Here is an 18,217-nt window from a genome sequence, read left to right as displayed (position 1 = left end):
ATAAAGGGGAGGTTTGCTTGTTTCGGTGTGTGGGTGGGATGTCACTTGCGTGCGAGCACCAGGTGCGGTATTTTCACAATGGCTTAGCTACGAGTGGGGATGCGGGATGTGGTGTTTGTGATTGGGGAAATTTGGGTCTCAAACGTGGAGCAGGCAGAATGTCTTTCCTTTTATTGTAGGTTTTGACTAATTTACCTATTTCAGTGAAAATTTATTCTCCTTTAGTATTCCGTTCTCACTGCGAAAATTGCTGGTTATACATCATTCTATTTTCCAAACCTTCACTGAAAACACCCAATAACTAATAATATTTCTTGCTGTCACACTCAATTATCATGCCATCATTGCTGTTCTTTGCCATCTTCATTATTTTGTTACTGTTAATCATTTTATGTTGTTGTTGTCAGATGCCCTTAAAGGGCCATGACTTTATCAATAAACTTGAAACTTGAAACTAATACACAGTACACAGTAATGGTATTACCTTTAACTTCGAAATCTGAGTGAACTTCACCAAAGCGGTAGTGATCTACCTTGGGGAAAGTTTGAAAAGTTATTAGTACACAAATAGGATTGTTATTGACCAGTTATTTTACTTCAACAGCTAGTAATTTCACTGCTTCAGGAGAAAACGATCAGGCAGTCAGTAAGTGTTGTTTCCGAATAGAGTTCCATATACAAACATGTTTATAACGTATATGTTAAAATCAGACTTTTTGAAATAAAGAATAATAAGTTAATACATAATTATATTTCAGAATGTCTGTTGTCGCTACCGATGTATAGGCACGTGAATGGCTTTGCGAGGACAGAAAATTAAAACTTTCCGGATCTTTATTGTTGTTTTAAGCAAACTTATATGTCGTCCTGTGGAACAGGTTACCCACGCATATTGCGACCCTGTCTGATCTTGAATCCTTCAAGCAGGCAGTGGCCCTGTTCCAGTATTAAATATAGCAGTTGTTTTTAACCTTCTTTTAATCTATTGCTGTTTTTAACATTTTAACAATCATGCTATGTCTCATAGTCTCACAATGCCTGGAAGATTTCTTTCAGTTTTACTTTTATTTTTCACTCATACCCGGCGTGTACCCTGCCCATAATACTCGCAAGAGGCGTGAGGCAGTAACCATAGATAGATAGATAGATAGATAGATAGATAGCCTGTAGCAAAATAACCAACATCGAAATTCAACTGATTGAATACCACTCAGTTACATTTCTTTCTATAGTTGCATCTATAAGACTATATGGTCATATTCCTTTCACTGCTCCGAACATACTTTACTCACTCTAAATCAATGGACTATAAGAATTTTGCATGCCTGCCTGTGTAAGACGGGGCTTTCCCTACCCGAGGGACAGTGTGGAATGGAAAACGATTTTATGTGATATTGTATTCCGTCAGAAAATCATTTCGGACATGAAGAATACGTGGAAAGAGATTGGTTACCTGTCAGCAATATCTGTGGGTGTGGCTGTGCTTGTATGGACCCTGGTAATAGCCGTGGTGATGTTCACTTTAGCGTCGTCGGTGTATTGCTAGTAAGTGGTTTTATTGACTATGTATACCATAGAATACAGCAAACTGGAATCCTAAAAGTCGTCGCGTGCAGATGTAAATAAATTCAGACAACCGAACGATTGTATAATGTACACTTATTGAATAACTCTCCAGTCAAAGGTCCGAATTGAGTCTCCTTCCTGTCAACTAATGCCCGAGGTTCAAAGGACTGAGACAGAACTATTGCCCCAGGTTCTATGGACAAGGGGCAAATAATTTTGGTTATTGACCAGCAAGCCATTCAATGAATGTGTTACTACATCAAAAATATACCTTAATATATCTAAATATTTACAATTCAATAGCAAAATCTATTTTTCGGCGATTGTTTATATAGTCATGAAATAACATTACATTTAGCTGAAGTGACGGTATGATATCACATTATAATCTTATTACATACAAGTTATAAACTCCGTTAAGTTACAATTAAACCTGGAACGTCAATATCAATATTTCTCCATATTGACGTTCAAACATATCAGGTGCCTAACGTAAATTATGACGTCAGTTTCATGTATGTCGCCGCGTTAAATTTTCACTTAAGCGGATTTTCAATTGTTCTTATGTAAAGAACATTATGTATATCATTTATTAGTGTAGGTGCATGTATGTAATAATAAGATTATTAGATTTGCATCTGGAAATATGCACCCGTTTTTTTTGCCCTAAAGTTACGCAACATTTCCGCTGTAGAACTCGTGCATATTTCTTGATACAATTCTAATAACCTATAAATCCTTTGCTTTCAAGAAACACGGATTATATGCTGGTTAATAACAGCTTGACGATTCATCAATATATGTATGTAACTTATCATCTTTCCTGTCCAGATACTGTCACAGGTTCCATCTGTGGTCGAGAGGTTAAGGTAGCTGATTTAGCGTTGCTTGCACCTTTTCGATGTATGTTTAATAGAAATTCTTTCATGTGACGAAGGTCGGTGGCTTTTTGAAGCTGCCCGTCCATGCCTGAAGTAATAACCGCAGGGATAGCTAGGAGTTTTTCACCATTAAAGTTGAAAGTTAGAAAGTGTCATTTGGCCTCAGTTTTGTCAAAGGGGAACTTTCATTAGAGATAAAAAGAAATATGTTTCAGATTTTTGTCAAAAGCATATTTAAAGGCATTGGCCTCCAGTTTATTCGGAAAAAAAAAACAACAACAAAAAAGTGTTTTTAGATATCTGGAAATTAATGCTGTATTTCTTAAGAATGCTTTGAAACTTAATTTCTGACAGAATATATGTTACGGAAACACATGAGAATTAGTTGTTTTTACTTCTTTTTACGATGAAAATTGAAAAGCGTTTATAACGCTTTACTCGAGGCAAATTTGTAGAGAGGTTTTTGTTCTACAGTTTAATTAACTTTCTCATGAATGAACTAAAAGTACTAAAAAACTTTCTCGGAAATGCAGATTCGTCTTTCGTAGAGAGGCTTTTTTCTTCAGTTTAATTTAACTTTCTCGGAAAGGAACTAAAAGTACTAGAAATCTTACTCAGAAATGAAGAATCGTCTTTCGTGGAGAGGTTTTTGTTTTACAGTTTAATAAACTTCCTTGTGAAGGAACTAAAAGTACCAGAAAACTTCCTCGGAAATAAGAATCTTTTTTTGAAGAGAGGTTTTTGTTCCACAGTTTTATTAACTTTCTCATGAAGGAACTAAAAGTACTAGAACATTTCCTCGAAAATGAAGAATTTTAATTCGTAGAGAAGTTTTTGTTCTACAGTTTAATTAACTTTCTCGTGAAGGAACTAGAAGTACTAGAAAACCTCCTCGGAAATGGAGAATCTTCTTTTGTAGAGAGGGATTTGTTCTACAATTTAATTAACTTTCTCGGGAATGAACTAAAAGTACTAGTAAACTTCCTCGGAAATGGAGAATCTTCTTTCGTAGAAAGGTATTTTCTCTGCAGTTTAATTAACTGTATCGTGAAGGAACTTAAAGTACTAGAAAACTTCCTCGGAAATGGAGAATCGTCTTTCGTAGAGAGGTTTTTGTTCTTCAGTTTAATTAACTTTCTCGGAAAGGAACTAAAAGAACTAGAAATCTTCCTCAGAAATGAAGAATATTCTTTCGTAGAGAGGTTTTTTGTTTTTGTTATACAGTTTAATTAACTTTCTCGTGAAGGAGCTAGAAGTACTAGAAAACCTCCTCGGAAATGGAGAATCTTCTTTTGTAGAGAGGGATTTGTTCTACAATTTAATTAACTTTCTCGGAATGAACTAAAAGTACTAGAAAACTCCTCGGAAATGGAGAATCTTCTTTGTAGAGAGGGATTTTGTCTACACAGTTTAATTAACTTTCTCGGAAGGAACTAAAGTACTAGAAAACTCCTCGAAATGGAGAATCTTCTTTGTAGAGAGGGATTTGTTCTACAATTTAATTAACTTTCTCGGGAATGAACTAAAAGTACTAGTAAACTTCCTCGGAAATGGAGAATCTTCTTTCGTAGAAAGGTATTTTCTCTGCAGTTTAATTTACTGTATCGTGAAGGAACTTAAAGTACTAGAAAACTTCCTCGGAAATGGAGAATCGTCTTTCGTAGAGAGGTTTTTGTTCTTCAGTTTAATTAACTTTCTCGGAAAGGAACTAAAAGTACTAGAAATCTTCCTCAGAAATGAAGAATATTCTTTCGTAGAGAGGTTTTTTGTTTTTGTTATACAGTTTAATTAACTTTCTCGTGAAGGAATTAAATTACTAGAAAACTTCCTTGAAAATGAAGAATCTTTTGTAGCGAGGTATTTGCTCTACAGTGTACAAGTAATTGACTTTTTCGGGAAGGAACTAAATATACTTAGAAATGAAGTATCTTATTTTAAAAAGTAATTTCCCTACAGATGTATCGTTAACAGTGTTTAGACTGTAATAATTCATCAGAAATAATCTTAGTAAACACAGGGTTTGTTATTACTATTATTATGGGTAATATTTAATTTTGTTTTAGTTAATGTAATAGTAATGTGGGTAAAACGCAGTTAATTGATGATGGTAAAACGCGTTAATTAATGACTCTCGCTTTTTTAAACGCAAAAGTTTGGCTTTTTTTATTTTGACATTATTTTCCCCCCAAAAAATTCCTTATTAATGTCTCCCACCACACAGTGATGTGGGAGACATATTGATTTACTCCAGTGTGTGTGTGTATGTATGTGTGTCTGTGTGTCTGTCTGTCACTGTCACAAAGCTTGTCCGCACTCTAAGTCAAACATTTCTCATCCGATTTTTACCAAATTTAAACAAAATGTGCTTGACCATAAGACGTTCGATAACTAGCCAATTCGGTCCAGGCATTTTGGAGTTACGGCCCTTGAATTATCGAAACATCGGCCTTTTTACTCTTGTCCGCACTCTTAGTTGAACATTTCTCATTCGATCTTCACCAAACTTAAGCAAAATGTGTTTGACCATGAGACCTCGGCCAAGTTCGTTAACTAGCCAAATCGGTCCAGGCATTTTGGAGTTACGGCCCTTGAATTACCGAAAAATCCGCCTTTTTACTCTTGTCCGCTCTCTAAGTCGAACATTTTTCATCCGATCTTCACCAAACTTGAACAAAATGTGTTTGGCCATAAGACCTTAGCCAAGTTAGATAACTAGCCAAATCCGCCCAGGCACTTTTGATTTATGGCCCTTGAATTACTGATTGGATCCACTCATCCAGACCATCTGATTGGATCCACTCGTCTAAACCATCTAGAGAAACTAGACATTTTTCATAGGGGCAGTTGTGGGAGACATGCGCTTTTCTCAAAAGCATCTCTAGTGTTGAATATGATACCCATGACTGGTCTGGATTTCATCCTTCTACTGTCAATGTAGTGGGTACACAAACATTAGCTTCAGCATATGTTTGTGCATTCTTTTGACGATAATGTAATTCGACAATAAAATTGTCGTCAAAGATCTCGCCACGTTATTAATGATCCGTCAAACACATTTGCACAGATTACTAATTCATATTATATCCGCTTATCTCCCAACTTCTAATTCCCTCATCAATAAACACAGTTAACGTGTATTGTAAAGACAGACACCGTCTAACAGCCTGCACGTACATTGTAATTTATCATTTATAGATTGTGGAAAGCAGGAATTTCAGAGTCACTTAGACTTAAATTTCGTTTGAGGTACGTTTTCACCGACATCTTGTTATGACAGCCTGATACATACAGATTAAAAGCATACATATATTACATGTGATAGGAAATATTTATCAGGTATGTACATATATCTTTTCGAAGAATAAAGTGCAACCAAACTAGATAAAATCTGACTTTGTTTTCAAAAGTAACGGTTAAATTTTTCGGGTTACAATTTGGCTGTTAGAACTAATTACAAAAATAATGATAATAAATATGAAATGCTTCAGAATTTAGTAGATCATATGCTACATAGCTTCACTGACTTAAATAGCAACTGCAGAAGTTAGAAATTGTTCCAGTATCTTAACTTTTAAGTTCCAAATACAGATAACCTTATTTGATTAAGCAAATAAAATAAATAGAACAAATTTTCACGAGAGCTAATTATGGATAGTAATTTGAAATTCGCTAAAAATAGGTATCTTTTGAATTTTTAATCGTAGTGTTAGGTACAAATCTACTATTTTAAGGTAGTGGGTTACACTCGGCAATGTCCTTGTGATTACATTTTCCCGTGTCGGGTAATTCGGAATTCTTCAGACGTATGAATTTCCGGTAAAATCGGACTACAATAGCCTATTTTGTTTCAATTTCTATATGCAATTTTGTTCTTTGCTACATATAAGACAGGATAACTCTCCATTGATAATTTAATAGCCATTCCAGAAATTATATTCTAGAGAGCTTATGATCGAGACAAAAACTCTGATTGCTTGTTTAATATATATTAAGATGACTTAAAGTAAGCCTTTGAAACTTAGAAATAATAATAGAAAGTAAAGAATGGATACCCATTTAAATTTTTACTTTTGTGTTTGGTACATACCCACTATATTAATGTGACATTTAAATACACTAGCCCATTATGATGTGTTTAACATGTTAGTATTATGCAGTTAAATGTCATCTGTACATGTATTGCCATTCTTAAAATGACAAGGAAATCAAATAGTGCAAAAGGCATCATTTTATTCATTTTATATCTCCAATCATTTTGAAAAAATGTATAAAGTACACTCTTTTGTTTTCATTAAAAAAAGAAAAGAAATGTTATTTATGAGGTTACAGAAGTTAGACATTAGATTTTTACTGATATTTGTTTCGAAGTTATGGCAAGATAATGCCATGAAGTAAACGCAATATAGCCAAATTCTACACATCTGTGTGAAGTTTATGACATTTTATAATTGGATATAGTCATTAAAAAATAAGAAAATAATACTTCGATTATTTCATAGGTTTTAATATGTTACTATTTAAAAATTTTTGCTAATTTTCAAAAATGTTCCATCAGTAACAATATGATAGATACTGCAGAAATATCAAGGAGACTAATGGAGATAATAGAAGTGTATTAGACTGTTGTCATTAAATAATAGGGTATAATGTGAAGTCCACACTCATTGTCGGCTGATGAACACAAGATTTGTAATCAAATAATAATGGTTTTACACACAAAATGATTTCAGATAGAATTAAATTATTTTGACTTGTGTTCATGCATGCGTAAACGCCATAAATATAATTCAATCAAATGAGCTTTTTTCCTTCACTGATTTTTCATTGTTCAATAGTTTTGCTCTCCACTCCAAACATTTAAAAAAATAACCCTTTCGTCAGATTTTGAGTCGAAACCATGATCATCGGATAGGAAATGATTTAAACAAGAACGTAAACGCTGATACTTATATCATATGTTCGTTCAGGAATAAGAATGTTATCTTCGTTCTTCAAATATTACTGCCATCTTTCGACATTGGCGCAGATGCGCAGGCTGGTCTGGATCCATGCTGGTCGCAAATGCACTATGCTGGTTTTCTCATGGTGCTGCTCATATACATATTTTTATGACTTTCAAAATTAGCTTCTTTCGAAGATGATAATTTTCCCTTCAATTTTCCTGATGTTTGTTTTAGCTGTTTGGATCACCTTGGCGAATGTTCTGTGTGAGCTTTATCTAGCATTGTGCTTTATAATCGTGTTATGCCTACATTTTTCTTTCATCGTCTTCTATCTAATAAACCGATTGGGAGTCCCATCTCAGCTTCCTTACAATAACTACTACAACAAAAGACTAAACACTTTTGTGCATTGTGCGAGAATAATTTATTCAGAGTCAACAGTTAGATTCTATTGTAACAAATATTTCAACCATACATTGCCAGTTAATGTCCTCGTGATACAACAACTATTATATTCCTCAAAATAAAATATTTTCTTTAGTTAGTTTATAAAACAAAATCTTTTGTTACACAACATTTAAATTTACACTGAGCCTATTTCATTTTGGTGTCAAGATTTAAAACTTAAAATAAAACAAGAGGGCCATGATGGCCCTATATCGCTCACCTGAGTTTAGTTGCTTGCTTGAACAAATTTCTTTGCTTAAACTTCACTAACAAAAACTAGGTGAGTAGGTCATGGTAAAGAGTATTCAAAATAACTTCTGAAATCTGTTTAAAAATAAAACTGGTGGTCCAAATTTCTTTGCTGTAGCTTCAAAAACAAGAAAGTAGGTCAGTAGTTCAGGGTTAAGAATATTAAAGATGAGTGTTGAAATCAGCATCAAAAGTTATAAACGTGGTCCAAATTTCTATGCTGTACCTTCAAAAACAAGAAAGTAGGTCAGTAGGTCATGTTTAAGACAATTCACAATGAATATTTAAATCTGTATCAAACTTGCTTGTGGTCCAAATTTCTTTGCCACTCTTCAAAAATCAGTCTATGTTAAACAAGGACCATCCGGGCGTGGCCTATATTGATCCAAGGGTCATGATTTGAAAAATCTTGGTAGAGAACCAGTAGAGCATAACACATATTAAATATCTAAGCTCTGTGACTTATGGTTTAAGACAAGAATGTTTTTAAAGGTTTTCCTCTGTACAAGTCTATTTAAACGATGCACCCCCCCCGCCGGGGCGGGGCCATATTTGACCCTAGAGGAATAATTTGAACAAACTTGGTAGAGGACCACTAGATAATGCTACATACCAAATATCAAAGCCCTAGGCCCTTTGGATTTGGATAAAAGATTTTCAAAGTTTTTCACTATATAAATCTATATAAACCATGTGACCCCCGAGGCGGGGCCATATTTGACCCTAGGGGGAGAATTTGGACAATCTTGGTAGAGGACCACTAGATGATGCTACATACCAAATATCAAAGCCCTATGCCCTGTGGTTTTGGACAAGAAGATTTTCAGAGTTTATCCCTATATAAGTCTTAATAAACCATGTGACCCCCAGGGCGGGCCGGGGCCATATTTGACCCTAGGGGTATAATTTGAACAGTCTTGGTAGAGGACCATTAGATGATGCTACATACCAAATATCATTTGAAGCCCTAGGCCCTGTGAGTTTGGACAAAAAGATTTTCAAAGTTTTTCCCTATACAAGTCTATATAACCTACGTGACCCCCGGGGCGGGGCCATATTTGACCCTAGGGGATAATTTGAATAAACTTGGTAGAGGACCACTAGGTAATGCTACATACCAAATATCAAATATCAAAGCGCTAGGACCTGAGATTTTGGACAAGAAGATTTTCAAAGTTTTTCCCTATATAAACCATGTGACCCCCGGGGCAGGGCCATATTTGACCCTAGGGGGATGATTTGAACAATCTTGGTAAAGAACCACTAGGTAATGCTACATACCAAATATCAAAGCCCTAGAACCTGTGGTTTAAGACGAGAAGATTTTCAATGTTTTTCTCTATATAAGTCTATGTGAACCATGTGACCTCCAGGGCGGGGCCATATTTGACCCTAGGGGGATAATTTGAACAATCTTGGTAGAGGACCACTAGATGATGCTACTTACCAAATATAAAAGCCCTATGACATGTGGTTTTGGACAAGAAGATTTTTAAAGTTTTCCCTTCCGGTTCTATATGGAATTCAATTCTTTAAACATTTTTAAAGAAGACCATCCAAAGAACATCCCTGTGAGGTTTCATCAGACTGGCCTGGTGGTTCAGGAGGAGATGTTCTTTAAAGGAAAGTGTGGACGGACAGACGACGGACTGACGACGGAGCGATCACAATAGCTCATCCTGAGCACTTTGTGCTCAAGAGAGCTAAAAAGTCAGAAAGGTGTTTCAACCCCCGACTTCCTTGATTTTGCGTTTGTCTGGTTTTAAATGAAAAATGAACATGATACAGGTCTAAACAAATTAAATGATAAATACTCAGATAAACTGAAGACTGCTGAATTGCGCGAATGAAACACTTTCATATACAAAAGCAATATCTAAAACACTCTGATGGTTACTTCTTCTATTTGAAATTCTTTCCCTACACATAAAAATCGAAACCCCGCATAATGATAATATTAACAAAACGCGATAACTGTGGCCTTTATTTACTAATACCGGATCAACCCATAACAATGAAATAGGGAATCAGGTGTACACATTCTATGACAAATATCATAACTTCGCAAAACCGATATAAGTAGCGGCGTGGTCTAGTGGTTAACACGTATGCTTTGTAAGCTTACGGTGCTGGTTCGAATACAGGACGAGTTACTTTTTTTAAAAACTTTTCCAACATGTTTTTACCTGCAGAAGAATACAGGTAAAACTATTTGTATCATGATTTTTTCGTGCACTTATACTGAGTACTTATTGACATTTTTTCGCAGGATCTCATATTAGAATAGACATGAATTTATTAACATTGTAAAATAAATAAAGAAAAGAAAATGACACCAATGTTGCGATCGTTAAAAACATTATGAATAAGTAAAAATAATCACAAAAAAGAAAGGCTCGAACCTACACCATACAAACATAAAAAGAATAGAGGTTCGACACACTGTCCACTAGACTACAAATCAGTTATGAAATGATGCTTCGTATCTAGAGTTAAGAATACTACAATACAAATTAACACCACTTATCGGATAAAACACCTGCTTTACCTGTTTCTGGATTTTACCAAGTACCGTTAAAATAAAATTATCGAGATCCATTAATATTAACAAAACGCGATAACTGTTAGGCATAGGAAATAGAGATCAATATAATTGCACCTTTACTAATCCTACCAGGTGTTCTGTATTACAAAAGTGGATCTATTGTGACATTTTGATACAAGCAAAACTGTATTATCTGTACTATTATTTACCTACTGGTACTTCGTTTTATTATTGGCTTGTTAAAAGTTAATTTTTTACCATATGTAAGTTGACAGAATCATAGGGACCATGTCTTGAGGGGTAAATCAAACACAAATGAATAAATCCTTAATGATTTTGTTGTGCAAAAAAGTATGATATTGTGTCTTAAACAGTTTTCATTTTCCACTCAATTGTGTAATTGCAAGGGAAGTAAACTAATAGATCTCTACTTATAAGTACTAGCCCAAGGCAAAAGTTGTCATTCTTTGTGGATCACAACTTTAAATTAAAAAATAAAACTTCTGTTATTGATATTAACAAAACTATCATAAACTTCACATTTGTGAAATCATTTTTGGTTATTTCAAGGACTTGGAAAATAATTTCTAGACTTTATTTAATGTAATTCTATCACTGAAAATTTTAAGGCCTATCTCTATAACTGTGGCCTTTATTTACCAATACCGGATTAACCCATAACGATGAAATCGGGAATCAGGTAGACATATTATATGACAAATATCTTATTTCGCAAAACCAATGTAAGAAGCGTCGTGGTCTAGTGGTTAACACGTATGATTTGTAAGCTTACGGTGCTGGTTCGAATACATGACGAGGTACATTTTTTTTATCTATCATGTTTCTACCTGGAGAAGGAATACAGGTAACATATACTGAGTACTTACTGACATTTTGCAGAGGATCTCATATTAGAATAGACATTGAATCTATTAACATTGCAAAATAAATAAAAAAAACCTCTTGCAGGGAAAATAAAACCAAAGTTGCGATCGTTAAAGACATTATGAAGGTTAATAAAATATTATGTTTAAGAATATCAATAACATATTTATAACGACTCGTGTGAGCATTTCATTATTGAGGCCAGTGGCTACAGACACTGCTAGCGAGCAGGATGACTACTCAGATACCGACAGTGCTTTTTAATGAACTTCTGTATACATATTTGTCATGACATGAAAAATAAACTTAAACAAATAAATAAAAAATGAAAGAAAAATAAATACAAAAGACGAAATGAATAAGTAAAAATCACAAAGAAGGGCTCGAACATACACCATACAAACATAAAAAGAACAGAAGACAGAAACACTATCCACTAGACTACAAGTCTATTATGATATACCACATCGTATTTAGAGTTAAGAATACTACATCATACAAATTAACACCATTTATCGGATAATATACCTGCTTTACCTGTTTTTGGATTTTACCAAGTACCGTTAAAATAAAATTATCGCGATCCATTAATAGGTGACTCTAGAAAGGTCTCGCTAAAACTGATTACTTCTATTTATATAGCATAATACCACGCCCTTGTCTATACCAAAACAGGTTCTACATGTTTTGTAATGCAGCCAAGATTGGCCAATAATTATCCGCTATACGGTGTAACGCGGATAACTGTAAATTACCACCACACCGGGCCAGGGTCATCCATGCATGGACTTCTCTCAAGTTTGTTCAAATACTTTATGCATTATGCATCAAATGCATTAATGATTTCAAGATTTTCAAATTTTCAAGATTTTATCGATAACACTTAAGTCTGTACACTGATACAAATACATGAGCAATATCATATATAAATAATTCATTCTAACATAGTCATCAATGATACATGGCATACAGTAACCAGAGGACAACAAGATATTAAATATACTAAACTATTTTACGGAAGGCGGTTCTACCAGTGTCCGTTTGCGCCTAAAATAATGCACGAAACGGCACCTGAGATCGAGTCTTATTCCACTATCAGAAGCTGGAATGTCGCCACATAAACTATAATTATGTCGGTGTAATGTTAATCGTAATATTAACGATCAGTCGTGTAAAAGAAATCATTGCCTTTAATTTTTAAGATTTTGTTGAAATTTATATGTGATTTATTGTCATCTTAAAAATGTTTATGTTTCATGTTCGAATGGCGCCCCTCCGCTGTTACCCTGCAATTAACAGCTGTTGCGAAATCTCAGATAAGCTGCACGTAAGATTATAATTGTTTAATAGGCTCCAGCTGCCGACTATATTTGATAAGCTCTAGGAGTTTGTTTATGATAAATAATCTCTAAACAAAACGGAAATAAATACTTTACAAAATTAAACCACAAAGCATGTCTTTTCAATACAAATCATAAATATTTAAATTTTATCATGTGAAAAATATGTAAATCAATTCCTGTATTGACAGACTACAGATATACAAAGTTCAACTATTGTTTAATTCATCTTTTCCATAATAAAATATTCCATGACTTAGATATAAGTCGCATCAATTAATATTATACATGAAAACATAGAACCAGTATAACATCAGACAGTGGGTAGTTATTTCCTACCACTTGGCTTGTTTTACTCAGTTCACTGGAACAACATTTTGAGGTCGTCACCAGAGGTGATGTTTCCAAAGACAAATGAAAATAATCGTCATATTGATCAGTGGTCTACCTTTCAACGGCATTCTTTTTAAACCCGGTCCCTGTGATATTTGGAGCTGCCAGCAAGAGAAAGACATACATCTTGTTAAAAAGAGCAATACTAACACAAACGATATTTTAAAAGTAGCATAAGTAAGTGCTCTGCTACCGATATAATGTCGTGAAATCGAGTTAAGATGTGGTACACTCGAGATAAGATGTCAAGCGCTCAAGATAATCTGGCGTGCGCTATGGATAATATGTCGGGTGTTAGAGGTAAATTTTCCTCATAAGAAAGGACCATGATTGGTCCAGATCACCCGAATTTTACAGCTCGGACAGATATAAATGCACATGTTGAAGAAAGCCACGGCGACTAGCAGTCATGTCTTTTCACATATCAGATAGTGTGAACAATTCTAGTATAAAAATTCCATGACGAATCTAGTGAGATGTATTGTTCTGCAAACGCTTGAATAAGCACATGACGGCCATGCTTTTTAATGTATCAGAATGCCATTAAAACACACATAAGTTCTTTGTAATTATTGTAAAATCGAAAAGGCAGTTTCAAACAACGTTATTTTGCGGAATGGTTCTAAGATGACTTTCTACAGGGATGGGCATATGTTTTACATATGATTGAAGTGAATACTCAGACATTTTCTTGTCTAAATACCGGTAGCTCGTTCAATGTAAGAATTAACTAGAGCTGCTTTTGAGAAAATTGCATGTCTCCCACAACTGCCTAATAATCAAAATAGTAAGTCAGTCTTTATATACTCACTTTACTTACTACAAATATACCTTTGAAGAGTAAAAAGGCTGATTTTGGGTAATTCAAGGGCCATAATTCTGAAGTGCCTCGGGCGATTTGGCTAGTTAAAGAACTTGGCCGAGGAGTTAGGCTCAAAAACATTTGGTTCAAGTTTGGTGAAGATCGGACGAGAACTGTTCGACTTCGAGCGCGGACAAGGGTAAAAAGGCCGATTTTCGGTAACTTAAGGGCCATAATTCCGAAGTGCCTGGGCCGATTTGGCTAGTTATCAAACGTGGCCGAGGACTTATGGTCAAACACATTTTGTTCAAGTTTGGTGAAAATCGGAGGAGAAATATTTCACTTAGAGCGCGGACAAGAGTAAAAAGGCCGACTTTCCGTAATTCAATGGCCATAATTCCAAAAAACCTTGGCCGATTTGGCTTGTTATCGAACTTGGCCAAGGACTTTAATTTTTTATGGACAAACATATTTTGTTCAAGTTTGGTGAAGATTGGAGAGCGCACGTAAAGGATCCCAAAAGAACTCCTGTACTACTAATGATTGGTAGTATATTTGTCCTTTTTCTGTCTCAAGACCTGAGCGTTTTTCGGCAATCCAATGGCCATAATTCCAAAGTGCCTGGGCCGATTTGGCTGGTTACCGAACTTGGCCGAGGACTTATTGGCAAACACATTTTTTCAAGTTTGATGAAGATCGGATGAGAAATTTTCGATTTAGAGTGCGGACAAGCTTTATGACAGATAGACATACAGACAGGAATAAATCAATATGTCTCCCACACCACTGTGTGATGGGAGACATAATTACTAACCGCAATCGTTCATTGAACATGGTTTACTTCCTTTATATATATATGTCTTGGCAATTTTCATGTGAACATTTCACAATGACTTTTCAAACTTGCGCGCGACATATTAACTCCATCGCATAAATTCATTTTACCACGACAAACTATCTCAAGCGTTCGAGATTATTTTATTTAAAAGAAAAGGTGCATGACCTACACATACAACCGTATACACGTATTCTAGACATTGTAGCGATCATCTCAATTCGATCTTTTGGATATATCTGAGTAGACGTTATACCTACATGAAGGGTACTACTGTCTACTGTCTACTGTCTTTATAAACAGAATTAAGACTAAAGATCAAATATGGCTGTCTAGATTACAGTATTATCTTTCAATAATCACACTGCTAGTATTCTTTCAACAAGAGGGATCAACAAAATATAGTTTGAAATCTATGAACCATGTCTTAGAAATGTCTTTGATCTTTATTGCTTAGAAGCAGTTATAAGTAGAAGCTGATACAGTAATAGGTACAACTGACAATGTCAAGTTATTAGATATACCTGTGCACAATTTCTTAATATCGTTCCCGCGACAATTTCATGTGGAAGACCAGGTTTGAGACCTTGTTGTTCAATCTCGAATTCTGTTAAATTTTCTGGAGAACGAAAGTTCTGATGATGTTGCTGACAATATCGAAAATTGAAATATTTGTTATATGCCAATATTACCTTGAAATATCTCTATGGAGGTACAAGCTGATCATGGTCTGCACTGTTCGCTATTCAGCCGAGAGCAAATTGACAGTTTAATCAGGTCGCTCTACTTCAATGCCAAATTATCTTAAGATAATTTTTACAGTTGAAACATATATATCATATTTTTAAAATACTATACTGATTTTGATAAGGCATTATGGCCAATTTTTTGTTTGATTATCTTAAATGAAACGAATATTTAACTTTACGTCTTTCGAAGGATGCAAAAATGTAAATGTATGAAAAAAGATGCATGTCTATATGTTTATTATGTCTGAATGGTTAAAACACGAACGGCGTGTAATTATCTTTTTAAATTATCAAATAAGCATCGTAGATTTTACCATCTGTCTACCGTCAAGATTCTATTTCAATTCTTATTGTTTCCAACAAACGAAACACTATGAATTGATATATGGTTTGTCAAGTATTAATCATCAGACAAAGTTCAACATACTGGGGCATCCTTAACATTCAAACAGTCGGGATTGGAAATCCATCCACTTGTTCAATTAAGCAAAGTAAAGACGCAAAAGAAAAAAGTTCTTGAATATTGATTTTTCCTGTTGGACTTTTGTCCTTGATGTTTATTTTCCGCTCTAAATAGGCATTCTGAAGTGTAAGAAATGTCATATCATTATGTATATTGAAAAGAGCACACCAGTGTTATTGCAATTACACTATTTGCAATGTAAAATGGAACGAAGCACATTTGAACAACACACTTTAAAAGCGAAATTTGAAAAGAATTTGAAAAAAAACCTAGTTTTAATATTAATTGATTGCTAAAAAATGTTTCGAACTCGCAAAGACTCTCGAATAAAGAGCGTCGCTTACCCGAATGTGTTATGTAGACTTTCGTACAGAGCTTGTTATTTGACTGAAGAAAGGTACAAGCGTCAATATGATCGAGACATATTAGCACCCTCATACTCAAAAATAGTTTGTCAGCTAAATAGTGTAAGTAAAAACTGTTAATTTCTCTTCAGTGGCTTTGACAAGAGTTGTCAGAAACAAGGCTCAATCAAATATGAGTGTTCTCTTTGGACTTGAATAGTTCCTTTAAAGGCCCAGATCCACTAATATATAAGTGTCCCCCATCCAATAAATAATACAAAAGTTCATAACACGTATGCTTATAGCCAATACAAAATACATGTTCAATGATAAACATATTAAACAGAAATATTATCAGGAATGTTGTCGCAGGTTACACAAGCAATTCTCGAAAAAACACCAATTAGACGAAAGACATAGGCTTTACAGAAATATCAACAAAAGAGCGTTATAGCTATCATAAATGGACAAATTAACAATAGCGTGTTTTGTACGGGAAAAATAACAATGCAGTCATGTAATATAAATTATATTACTTAGACTAAGAAATACTATTCTTTGTTGCAAACTATATATACTTCGCTTAGTTTAAGATAACATTTTTAGACTTTAATGGCGTCAATTTTTCAAATAATGATACTTGGCAAGTGGCAGTAGTGTTTCACTTTAGTTACGGTGCATCGGACATACTAATAAAAAGTGGTACTCATTTTCAATGGTATCCTTATCATACGATTTACAGTGTCTATTGTCGCGGAGTAAAAATTGTGTCTTCCAGTTTCTATGAAAAGAAAATTTGATGAAGTTCTACAGCTTCAGCATAATTTGACAAAAAAATAAAATGTAATGGTAGGTTTCCACGAAACGAAAAGCACCCTAAACACAGCCATAGAGCCATGCATCGCAAAGTAGGCCAGCATCACAATGAAACTAAATCGGAAAAATATAGCAGACGGGTTGTTTTAAAAATCCAAAAGCTTCATTTTAATAATATGCAATGTTAGTTCTTTGTTTATTATCAGGACTATTTTCTTCATTGTTTTCTTTTTAATTGTAACAATCAATCTGATCATTTGGACACACATGCAAATGGGGACACACCTGAAACAAACTCGCCAGACTGGGGATGCTTAACATACAAATGGGGATAAAATCGACGCATACTTATCACTAAAGACACATTTTCGTACACAGCAGTCTAATTAAAACTAGAAAAGGATCATGTAACAGAATGACTTACTCAAATTTAATGATTCTACTTTGAAAATGAGATGCCTTATTGATATGTTGTACAATATGTAGACTTTATGTCTTTATGTTTCATTTATGTTGACTAAATTTTGCAACGACAGTTAGGGTTAATTTGCAAAACAAATGATCAATTGCTCAAACATAATAGTAAAACTTGCACTCCATCTCTTTCATTTGAATGCTGTGATGTGAAATATTTATGTCATGTATTCGAGCTGTACAGGCAATGTAACTGCACCAATGGAATAGCTATTTGGGGAATTTAAGTTTCTCTGTGCATATGTCCTCGAGAAGTATTTAAGTCTGACAAATATTTCTTTCATCATTGCACGGGTCACCTTTACTTTGACATTTTGTCTTTTAAGATTATCGTCCGCCCCGAAATGCAGTCAAGTGAAACCATTTGAACAATTTTTTAAAGGTTCATACAATGATGATTCTGACCAAGTTTAGCGGACAACCATCAAGCAGTTCACGAGAAGTGCGTTAAAGTTTTTATCTCTCCATTTTTAACTTTTGAGGCG

General features: G+C 34.5%; 1 protein-coding gene across 2 annotated transcripts in view; it reads left to right on the top strand.

Moving 5' to 3' along the window:
* Window positions 1-5,601: 5,601 nt before the first annotated feature.
* LOC123524940 (uncharacterized) overlaps window positions 5,602-18,217 on the top strand; it is a 44,231-nt gene continuing 31,615 nt past the window's right edge. For both annotated transcript variants that reach the window (XM_045303566.2, XM_045303567.2), the window contains exon 1: window positions 5,602-5,783. The gene's annotated coding sequence lies outside the window, so the exon portion shown is untranslated. The remainder of the gene's footprint in view (window positions 5,784-18,217) is intronic.

The sequence above is a fragment of the Mercenaria mercenaria genome, chromosome 3, assembly GCF_021730395.1.
Source record: "Mercenaria mercenaria strain notata chromosome 3, MADL_Memer_1, whole genome shotgun sequence".
Classification (NCBI taxonomy): Eukaryota; Metazoa; Mollusca; class Bivalvia; order Venerida; family Veneridae; genus Mercenaria; species Mercenaria mercenaria.
Note: the sequence above shows the minus strand (reverse complement) of the source record. Positions and strands in the feature narration are given on the sequence as shown.